Below are 12,470 nucleotides of genomic sequence, written 5' to 3' on the forward strand. Positions count from 1 at the left end.
AGAGTGAAAGAATCAGTCAGAGACACACAAAAACAGAAATACACAGAGAGAAAGGCAGGGAGACATAGAGAAAGTCACAGACAAAAACACATAGCAACAGATACACAGAGAGACAGGGACAGTAAGATACAGAAAGAAACAGAGGGACACAGAAAGAACAGACAGAGAGACAACTCAAAGAGACATAAACAAAGAGATAGACAGAGAGAGACAGCAACCGAAACAGAGAGTGAGAAAGGGAGAGGCAGACAGGCAGAAACAGAGAAAAAAATTAGTTAGAAACAGAAAGAAAGAGACAAAGATAAAAGGTCAAACATCAATTGGGGAATGTCTGAATAAATTGCAATATATGAAAGAATGGAATACTATTGTCCTATAAAAATGAAGAACAAGCTGATTTAGAAAGGCCTAGAATGATTTATGATGAACTGATGCTGAACAAGGCAAGCAGAACCAGCAATATATTGTATATAGTAACAGCAATATTGTGCAATGATCTACTATGAAAGACTTGGTTCTTCTCAGTGGTTCACTGATCCAAGGCAATCTCAATAAACTTTGGATAGAAAACTCCTTCTTACATCCAGAAAGAGAACAACGGAAATTGAATGAAAGTCAACACATGCTATGTTGACCTCTTTTTTCTGTCTTTTTTTTTTTTTTTTTGTCTCCTATGGCTTTTCCCTTTTGTTTTGATTTTTTCTGTCCCAATATGATTTACAAATAAATGTATAATTAAAAACTAATGTACATGTATAAGCAGAAAAAATAAAGCAATTAATAAAAAAATTAAAAATTAAAACTAAATTTTAAAGAGAGGCAGAAAGGCATAGAGACAGAGACAAATACACACAGAAACAGAGAAAGAAAGAACCATAGAGAGCATGCTCATGAAAGAGATAAAGGTTATTCCTTCTCAAAGAGGACCCTGACATGAGAAAGGTGATACTATTACACGTAAGTGAATTAAATTTAAGTGAGGGAGGGCTATGCACAGGTCACTTGCCTCACTTTTCCCTTCAGAATCATGTGGGTCCAGTGGCAAGATATAAATCAAGATGACTGGAGATGACCCTGAATGAAATGGGAGACCTCTTGGCCTTTTTAAATTAAGATGTTCAAGGTCTCTGTTCAAATGAGGCTGCACCAATTTAGTGGTTAAATCTAGGTAATGGCTGAGGCAAAATATCTCTTTCATGCAGTCCAAAAAACAAAACCAAACAAATAAATAAATCAATCAAAGAGAAAAACACAGCAGTTTTTTCCTCTCTCTTCAGAAATCATTCCCTAAAGAGAATTTTCTGGAATTTGGAAGCCAAAAGTCCAAAATTTCTCCTATCTCAGACACTCCATAAGTGTATTCTTCATGCAAACATGGAGTAATGCTATTTCAATGATATGTAAATGAACTTTGAACTCCTGGTTAAATAATGTAATTCATTTTCTGTAAGAAGAGAGCAGTAGAAAGGGAAAAAAAAAACTCTGAAACTCAAAGATTCTAATAAAGGGAAAAAAATTTAATCACATACAATTATCACATATATATACACATACACATGTATTCTGTTCCATGGGAGTTCACTTCATTTAAATACATTATAATGAATAAAGATGACATTTACATTTAAAAATTCTCAGGAAAATTACCTTTATTCATATAATAAGAATATTAAGAGCCACATACTAGAAATTGCTACATGAATCATAGTAATCATTGCTTAGTAAAACTTTCAGCACTGGACAGGAAGTGCTCTGCTCTAAACAGGAAGCTGAACTAAGCAACACCTAACATTTGTGAAATGGTACTCCTTTCATCATCTATAAGGAGGAGAGGAGAAAATACTGGTCAATGCTGTAATGAAAACCTTGATGTACAGACAAGCCCCATAGTTAGCTAGAGATTTCTTGGCAAAATGGTGTAGGAGTAGAGAAGAAAAAGCCTAATTGTGATTTTCAAAAGGTTTTCTCATTAACAATAGTGCATCTGACAACAAGTTAATCCTATCCATTAAGTCTGGTGTAGTAGATAGAAAGCTGACTATAGAATCAGAATACATGCCTTCACATCCCATTTGTATGGGTTGTATTCACTTTACTTCAGTGGGATACTTACCTGTATAGTTTTGGGTAGATCATTTAATCTTCATGAAATTCATTTTTGTTTTAATGAAAATGAAGATGTTATAACAGATAGGCTCTTATGTCTCTGTTAGTTCTAAAATTTTGATTATATGATCTTATGTTCTTCTTTTGATGCCCAAAATCATTAGCTGCCAAGGTCCACATGCCATATCCTCCACACAAAATAAAATTGTTTATCATTTAAAAGACTTCCTTACAGAAATTCCATGGTAATATGACAATCAAGGAATTGCCATGATCAAATTCTTTTTTTTTTTTTTTTTTTTTTTAATACAAAATCAAATACTTTAATGAAATCAGGGAGCCGGTTAAATCTAGGTAATGACTCAGATATACCACTAAAACTGATGATGCTGTCTGTGTATGTTTCTTACATCTTCTGTTTTAACAAGCAAGCAGAATGACAAACTACTAATTCTTCAAAGTTTCAAATATCCTGAGTAGAGAATTGTGTTTTAAACCACATAAAATGCATATATATGAAACTTCTCTATTCATGAGCTGATATCCTGCAGTCAGCATTGCACAGATAAAATTATACTACTTTCAATACACAGAACTAAATACTTCACATTTTTAAATCAGAATTCTCTACACAAGTTTTAAGTTGACAGAATTCAAGTTCTGAATTTTCAATATAATAGCTTTAACTTGTATTAAACATATGTTTATTTACAATGTGGATAAAGTATAAGGGTACCTAGTAAGGCCATATTACCTTATTGTACTGTAAACACTGCAAAATATATACACAAGTACAACCTAATATAGGCAGAAGTTCTGAAAATCACTTTTCTTGGTTTAACGTAATTGAGTTTCAATATGGGGGGAGGGGGGGATACAGCTTGTAGTTAGCACCAAGCTACACCCATAGTTTAATTAAATAAGCATTTGAGCATTCTTCCAGCTCCATCCAGAAGGGCTGTTCGGTCAGAGTAGAACAAGGAAGAGGTTTGCTCTCAACCTCCTAGGAGGGGCTGTGGCTGCCCATCCGGCTGTTCTAGGACTAACACTTGTTACAGGGATGGACCCAGCGCTAACTTCCAAGGACAAGCCCAGATGCCCAACTGGACAGTTGTTGGGGGAACAAAGCTGTCTACCTGATTCTAGCTTCAGTCTCATTACCATGTCCATTAAATGACCATTTCCCTTTAAATTCATGCTTAACAAGTCGAGGAACAAATAAAGCAGAGATGATCATGGTCACGTCGGCCCAGACACCAACTCACCCAGGTTATGGGAAACAAGAAGGAAGCCGAGGCCCTGTCTACATCCAAAGGGAGAAGGAACCACACCTGTTGATGTCCCTGCAGGCCTCATCTCCTGTGTCGACTGTGTCCAGGGTATTCTCACACATAGTGATGGCCAGTTCGCTCATAAGAGCCAGAACGTTCCGGCCTCTGATCCCTATAGTAAAGACTCTTCTTCTTGTACTCCCCAGAATTATCTGAGCATTCCCTGGATCAGCTTCTAGAACGGGACAAGTTCCGGCTCTGAGAATTACGGGGTTTCTGGGCGGAATACTTACAGTCCTTTGATTTTTTGTAGTTCCTGATCTTCCAGCCCTTGTAAGAACCACCATAGTTGGCCTGTCTGGGGGGATAATCGCTGCAGCTCCGGGAGCAGCTCTGAGACTTTGAACCACTGGATGTTGAACAGCTTTCGCTTTTTCTCCTCTTGGGAGACACGGATCTGGACTGCGATCAGGAGTAGCTCTGATCCTGGCTTCCGCTGCGACTTCGACTCTCGGCCTTTTGGCAATCCATTCACTGGACTATTGGATTTGGTCCTCTTGGCACCCTCCATTTTTCTTTTGGAGTTCTTCATTGCTTGCACAGAAAGTGGGGAAGGCTTTTCCCTTTGCTATCTTTGGGGGATTCTATTTTAGGAACGGGGAAAAGCCCGATATGTTGTCTAAAATGAGAGTTCCATTCACCAAACAGACCTTTAGCTTGGGCTTTTGCCTCTTCAATGGCATGCTTTTTCTTTTCAATTTCATTTTCTAAATATGTCAGGTCAACCTTTTTTCTGAGTATAGAGCAAAAAAAAATTTTAAGCAGATTTCTTGGATCTCTTCCTCAGATGCTTCAAACAAGAGAAACCAATGGGGACGATTAGGAAGAGGAATCTCTAACCTTCTAGCAGTTAGATAAATGCAAGCACAGGCAAAGCTCTCTGGCTGGAATCTTACAAAGACATATGTTCCATGAGGTCTGGACCAGGTGTTGATTACGCTCACATTCTAACACCTGAAGGTACATAACGGTCTTATGAAGGTGCTTTACATGGACACAGAACCCCAGCTCCTTCAAAACTCTTCTCTCATCCTTTATAATTTGGTTCTTCAAATTAACATAATCCTGATCCAAGAGCAGAGGTACAGGTTTCTTTTTCTCCCTCAAATGCCGAAGTCGATGAAACACATTAATTATGTCCCTTATCCATCTTGGAGCCTATTCTATTTTGGAGGCCAGATGAACACAAGCCATTGACACATGTTCCATGGAATGCTTCACAAAGGATTTAGTATAAAAGAATCATGGAAAGGATTGTAACTGTAAAGTTCCTGATTGTCTCTTAGTTATAACCCTTCTCTGGGAGAAGATCTCCTTTTTGTAAAATCTTTTCCTCTGTGAGCTGGTTTCTTGGGAAGCTTCTGGAGCCTCCAGCCAGACTCTCTCCTTCCAGACCACTGTCTAAACTCCCAGTCAGACTGTTCTCCAGGCTCAATGTTGCCTCTTTTATCCTAGAAGATAATGGGCATGTGAGAACTCAGGGGCTTGTGGGAAAATACTTTAACCAATGAACTTGCTCCTTTTAAAGGGACTTGTGAGAACTCAGGGGCTTATGGGAAAATACTTCAACCAATGAATTTGCTCCTCTTAAAAGTGCAAACTCCTTTAAACATGTAAACCCCTCCCCAGAAGTCCAAAGGTGCAAATTCCTTTAAAAGGACTGAACCAAAGGTGTGAATTCTGATCTAGAGAATTGTTGTAAGATTAAATCAGTCATACTGAGTTATTACCTTATAATCCTAACAGAAACAACACCTGCCCTGTAGCCATGGCCACCTATGGCAGGCATAGCAAGATTCCGGCTGCTTGGATGAGCTCACAACCCACGACTAGCAGACCTGTTTCGGTGTCATGGTCCAGGCCACTTGACATGGGTGTGAAGCACAGCTTGTCGTGGGGCAGCAGGCATTTCTCCAGCATGATGATCATGCCGGAGTGCAGCCGATCCCCGATCAGCACGCCCGGGCCCAAGACTCCAGGGGCTACTGCCACCGCTGCCCCGATGGCTCCCAAATCCACCATGGGAGTCGCCACAGCCGGGGCTCCTGCAGCTACTGCCCCCGCTGCCATCTTGAGTCTTCTTCTTGCTTCTCGCCATTATCAAATTCTTATGTGTATATATTTATGCTTTTATTTTAGTTTATGGTTGGGTGCTAAACATTACCAAAATTAATTTTAGGGCTATATCATAACTCTTGTGCTTTCAATTATTTTCCCTTAATGTTTTGGATGATCGAGTATGATGAGCTTTATATTGCACATTTGTACCTCCTTGGTACAGAATACATGTGTTCATATAAACATATGTACACATGTATGTGTGTTATGGGCCAGAACTTTTGTATTTGAAACAAGGATTCTTACAAAGTGCTAACTCAATGGAACTGATGAGACAATGATTATCTAGTTTAGCATGGTGCTTAATAGTTCTCTAGTTCAGTATGACTGATTTAATCTTACAACAAATAATGGTTCCATAGTGATATAATGACTAGTTTATACTCAGTGTAGAGCATATAAACTGGGACAAACTCAGCGGGGGGAGAGCCAGATTCACTCACTTCATCTCACACCACTGTGGTGGAAGGCCTGTCTTCCTTCATTTCTCCACTGAGTCCAAGGCCTGTCTGAGCCAGAGACACACTCAGAAAAGGGACTGAGAGACAGATTCATTCCATTGTCCACCTTTGTGGTGGCTAGAGGCTGAAGCACAAGCCCTGGGTCTCAGAGAGATTCATTCCATCTTCATAAGCCTTGTGGTGATTGGCCTGGCCTCCTGCACTTCTCCACTGAAACCAAGAGGACTACTGAAGGACCTCCAGAAAGCAGCTGAAGCCCCAGGCAAGGAGACACGATTTTGAAGGAGATAATAAAGGATTTGGACTTTTAACACCTGGCTACTTTTGTAGTGATTACTAAACTGAAAGGAAGACTGCTCCAAGACCCCCAGGAAACCACGAAGAACACTACATATATGTATATTTGTATAACTATAGATAACAAAATTGTCATTTCTATATAAAGTCATTTCTTCCTTTTTTAGGATCTTTGGACCTTTTTCAATTCAACTTAATTGAAAATAAATAAAATGTCCCCAAGGAGAACTTGACAAAGGGAGATTTCTCATGTATTATTTAGACAATTGATACATATCATGTGTGAGTTAAAATTATTTAATTCTAGATTCAAATGTAGTTTCATCTAGTTTTTCTAATTCAGTCACAAATGCTTTCTATACCTGCTATATTACAAATATTCACCAACAATAATGTACTGCTTTATCTTTTTACAAATAACAATAGTTCCTTGTGGTAGGTCACACATTCTGTACCAACTCACAACATCCCTGTTTTCTTTCAAACTCCATACTCTCTAAAAATTAGTATGTTGTTTGTAGTTGGATATGTATACCTGTCCATATGCATTTTAGTCCTCTTTATTTTTCCCAAATCTTTAAAGAATTTGGTTCTTACTGAAAGCCTAGGATTAGACTATCTTGGAATTCTTTAGCATGTACCTGGTATTTGCTATAATAGTAAGAGATCCTTTCATGTGAAAGTTCAAATGCTGTTTAATCAACTTCCTTACAAAAAGAAACCAAGGTAGAAAGGCATTGCTGGAAAAATTATAGGAGGGCAGAGAGCAAAAGCAGATTCCCTATCTCTCTACTTCCCTTTTATTCCATTTCCTTCTCCTACTCTCACTCCAAAATATTTTCCATCTCCAGAGGTAGAGCTCTGAAAATAAACGAAGGACTTTATTCACCAGCAGTAATTTCCACATTCTAGTCACAAAGAGTAGCTACAGGGAACTGATTTAAAATATCAACAATGCATTAAGATTGAGCCTAAGTATTGTAGAGACATACATGGAAGTTAAACTAGAATATTTGTAAGGAATTTTTAGTTATTCCACCAGTTATATAGTATTCCATCAGTTATATATCACAAACAGATGAGCCATTACTAAATTGATAGTCATCCCCTCAATTTCCAATTCTTGATGTCCAAAAAAAGACCTGTTATCAATACTATTGTACCTAGAAATCCATTTCTTTTTAAAAAGTCTCTTTTGATATATAGACCTAGCAATGGTATTAGTAGATCAAAGGAAATGCTTGGTTACATAGCTTTTTAGGCAAAGCTTCAAATTGCTCAAGAACAGAAGTGGGGGAAGTTTTGTTGTTTTTTTTTGTTTTTCCCTGCCAAGAACAATTTGGATATTTATAACACTTTGGGGCCATACAAAATTATCAACAATTAGAACTCAAGCAGAGGGAAGTTGTTGTTCCTATATCTCATCTCATCCAATTCATCATCACCTGCAATTGCCTTAGCAAATAATTTCATGGGCCTTATATAGCCACAGACTGGGTGTTTCCTGCCCCTACTCTACAGAATGATATAACTAATTTTATAAAGAGATACTTTAAAACACTATAATAAAATATGTGGAAATGCTTCTGTATTTCCATTTTGTAAAAATGATAAATTTTGTTTATGTTTAAGTAAAGTAACTGTTAGAAGAATTATGGGGAATGATAATTTCCATGAAGTTACACATATGAGAGTTAAGTTTGAGGTATATATACATTTTTTTCAATTAAAAGTGTTCTGAATTTAAAAATAAAGATGCATGATCCCCTAAACCAAATTTGTTATTTATCTTAAACTTTATATCAATTTTATATCAATTACTCTTATATATATTGAAATAAAGTTTTAATTGAATTCTTTATATTTTTGTTCTCTAAGTATTTCTATATAAACCACTTTACATAAATATCAGAAAGAAATCTTCATTTATTCCCTTCCCCCAGCCCATCTGCCTCATCTCCTCTCCTTTATCACAATATGCCCACTTTCCACATACACATATAAAAAAGGAAAGGAAAATTTAAAAATCTTGTTCACCAAAATCTAAAAATCCACCCCCAATCCATCTGGCCTTTAATCCTACATTAAAGTCTTTTAAAATTTGTTAATCTAGAGCTGGGATATAGAATATACCTAATCTGTCTTTACCTCATCCCAACATCAAAATGTAAAATGGATAAAGAGCTAACTATCAATATAGATTTTCCAAATCATGAAATTTTGAATTAACCAATACATCATAATTAATCATATTAAATTAAAATAGATTGAAATAACATGATACAAATGAGAGATAGCAGTATATAATATAAAGTCTCTTTTTCTGAAAGCTTTCTTACATTATGAAACTCAGGTCAGAAAGTCCTAGGTTTCTTTCTTATTTCTAATCCATATTTCTTCCCTGGCCTTTGGAATGTATGTAGTCTTATATTCCAAACTAATCTCTAAGGACATTAAATTGGAGAATAATTGTTAAATGTATTCATACAAAAGGTTTCCTTATCCATGAGTTCCTTAAACCAAAGAAATAATAGATGTATATTTCATAATCTGAAATTTTTAAAAGTATGTATATTTGTATACATCTGTGAATATATAATTATAGATAAATCTGGATAGTTTGTTGTTGTTCAGGCATCCTCTTGTCTTCCTGACCCTGTTTTCACTTTTCTTAGCAAAGATATTGGAGAAATCTTCCATTTTCTTCTCCAACAGTTTAAGGCAAACAGAGATTAGGTGATTAACTCACCCAAGGCCACAGAGATAGTTTTTGAAGCCAGATTTTAACTGGGTTCTTCCCGACTCTGGGTTTGATATTTTTTTTTTCATTGAAGAAAGTAGATAACTCAAATCTAGATCAAAACCTTTCTCTTTATATCTATCTATATCTTTATAGAAAAATGTATGAAAAAAAGATCTATATGTCTTTATATGTATGGTATATGTATATATTCCTCAGTATTAAATATGTTTGAAATATAGATTTTTCAGAGCTCAATTTGTTTTTCATCTATCTAATACAATTCATATCCACTAAAAATTTACTGCAATACATCCAAAATATGATTAATGAACATTGAAGAAGAAGCTGTCATTTTATGAGGTACTCCAGTCATTACATCTAGAATTTTAAAAGCTTTGGAAATTTTTTCTCCTGTGAGCAAAACTGAATCTCTCTCTCTCTCTCTTCCACCCTCCTTCTCTCTCTGTCTCTGTCTCTGTCTCTGTCTCTCTCTCTCTCTCTCTCTCATATCACCTCTGTCTCTTGCTCTCTTTGTCTCTCTATTTTCTCCTCTTTATTTGTCTCTTTCTCTGACTCTCAATATATGTGTATATGTAAATCAAAAAATTGATTTATATGGGTAGTTGAGATATTCAGTGCATAGATTGCCAACCTTGGAGTAAGGAGAACCTGAATTCACATCAAACTTCAGACACTTAAAATTGCATGGCCCTAAACAAATCATTTAATTTAGTTTGCCTCAATTATTCATCTGTAAAATGACCAAGAGAAGGAAATAACAAACTATTACAGTATCCTTGCCAAGAAAACAACAAGCTGGATCATGAAGAGGGGTATATACCTGAAGTATTGCACAAAAACAAAGGTTGGTTTACAGATTTATTTGCTACTCTCATCTATTATTTGCTTATAAAATTCTCTTCTGTAGTTCTAAACACAAATCTGTTTAGCCTTTTATTTCCTCTTAGAAATATATTCCACATTCCTTTAACTACTCCTCCTCCTCAATGACTTCACATGTTCATAAAATTTAATCATCATTATTATTTATGTGATCTAGAATTTAAATATCAAAATATCAAATCCTTGGTTTTTTCATGAATTGTAGTCCAATATTAAGAAATGTATATTTTGTATTTTGAACTGTAGATGTTATGAGGATTTCACATTCAGTGTATCCAAAAGAAAAATTGTTAATATTATATTTCCCACAAATCCTACTTCTAATTTCAAGCCACCAAACTTTGTTATCCTTAAACATTTCAGTTCCTTTTGTATTTTTAGTATTTCCACTAACATTCTTATATAAAAAAGCTACATGCCTATAGTCATCTTCTTTTACCTTACCATTCATAAATCTTCAGCATAATTTTTCCTTTTTAATTTATATCAGTTACACATTTTTGTTTATATATATATATATGCTGTCTTCAGAGAATTCTCATTTTTACTTTTTAATAGATTAATCTTTACTTGTCCTTTTAAATTTTTATTCTTGAAAGTCTTTTAACCTTCCTACTCTGGCTTAATCTTTACAATTTTATTTCATAGCAGTGGTAATAAAAGGAAATTTTATATCTTTAGAGGCTTACTTGAATAAAAGAGAGAAAGAGAAGATCAATGAATGAAGTGGGCTTGCAACTTAAAAAGCTAGAAAAAGATGAGATAAAAAACACCAATCAAACACTAAACTTGGAATTCTGAAATTGAAAAGAGAAATTAATATTTAAAGTTAAAAAATCTATTGAATTAATAAATACAACTAAGAGTTGGTTTTATGAAAAAACCAATAAAATAGATAAACATTTGATCAATCTGATTAGAAAAAGGAAAGAGGAAAATCAAATTGTTGGTCTTAAAAATAAAAAGGCAAAAATTTGCACCAATGAAGAGGAAATTTCGAGCAATAATGTGTTACTTTGCCCAACTTTATGCCAATAAATTTGATAACCTAAGTGAAATGGATGACTACCTCCAAAAATATGGGCTTCCCAGATCAACAGAGGAGGAAGTAAATTCCTTAAATAGTCCCATTTCATAAAAAAAAAAAAAAAAAAAAAAAAAAAAAAGAAATAGAACAAGCTATTAATCAACTCCCTAAGACAAAATCCCTAGGACCACATGGATTAACATGTGAATTCTACCAAACATTTAAAGAAAAATTAACCCCAATGCTATATAAACTATTTGAAAAAATTGGAAATGAAGGAGTCCTACAAAATTCCTTTTATGACACAGACATGGTACTTATATCTAAACCAGATAGGTTGAAGAGAGAAAAAAAAAAGTTATACACCAATCTCCTTAATGAATATTGATGCTAAAATCTTAAGTAAGATATTAGGAAAAAGACTACAGAAAATCATCCCCAGGATAATACACCATGACCAAGGAGGATTTATACCAGGAATGCAGGGCTGGTTCAATATTAGGAAAACTATTAGTATAATTGGTCACATTGATAACTAAATTAAGAAAAAAAATATGATCATCTCACTGGATGCAGAAAAAGCATTTGATAAAATCCAATATCCATTTCTATTAAAAACATTTGAGAGTATAGGAATAAATACACTTTTCCTTAAAATAATCAGTAGCATCTATTTAAAACCATCAGTAAGCATCATATGTAATGGGAATAAACTGGAACCATTCCCATTAAGATCAGGAAAGAAAAAATGTTGCTTACTATCACCATTACTATTCAATATTGTATTAGAAATGTTAGCTTTAGCAATAAGAGTTAAGAATGAGATTAAAGGAATTAGAGTAGGTAATGAGGTAACCCAATTATCATTCTTGGCTGATGATATGATGGTATATTTAGAGAACCCCAGAGGTTCTACTAAAAAGCTATTAGAAATAAGCCACACCTTTAGCAAAGTTGCAGGATACAAAATAAACCCACATAAATCATCAGCAGTCTTATATATCACTAATAAAATCCAACAGTTAGAGCTACAAAGAGAAATTCCATTTAAAGTACCTACCAATAGTATAAAATATTTAGGAATCTATCTGCCAAGGGAAAATCAGGAATTATACGAGCAAAACTGCAAAACACTTTCCACACAAATAAAATCAGATGTAACCAATTGGAAAAATATCAAATGCTCTTGGATAGGGTGAACAAATATAATAATGATAAAAATGCTATCTAAACTAATCTATTTAGCACTATACCAATCAGACTCCCAAAAACCTATTTTAATGACCTAGAAAAATAACAATCCTATACATATTAAATGTGTTACAGTATAACCTAGATACAATATATGTGTGTAAATCCAATTTTCTTGTTGCATGTTAAGAATTGGATTCTGAAAGTATAAGTAACCTGGGTAGAAAGACAGTAGTGCTAACAGTTTACATTCAATTCCCAGTGTTCCTTCTCTGGGTGTAGCTGTTTCTGTC

The 12,470-nt window shown here is 34.8% G+C and overlaps 1 pseudogene; it reads right to left on the bottom strand.

Moving 5' to 3' along the window:
- Positions 1-3,458: 3,458 nt before the first annotated feature.
- LOC141561989 (cyclin-L2 pseudogene) lies at positions 3,459-5,507 on the bottom strand (annotated as a pseudogene).
- Between the last annotated feature and the right edge of the window lie 6,963 nt (positions 5,508-12,470).

This window comes from Sminthopsis crassicaudata, chromosome 3 (genome assembly GCF_048593235.1).
Source record: "Sminthopsis crassicaudata isolate SCR6 chromosome 3, ASM4859323v1, whole genome shotgun sequence".
Classification (NCBI taxonomy): Eukaryota; Metazoa; Chordata; class Mammalia; order Dasyuromorphia; family Dasyuridae; genus Sminthopsis; species Sminthopsis crassicaudata.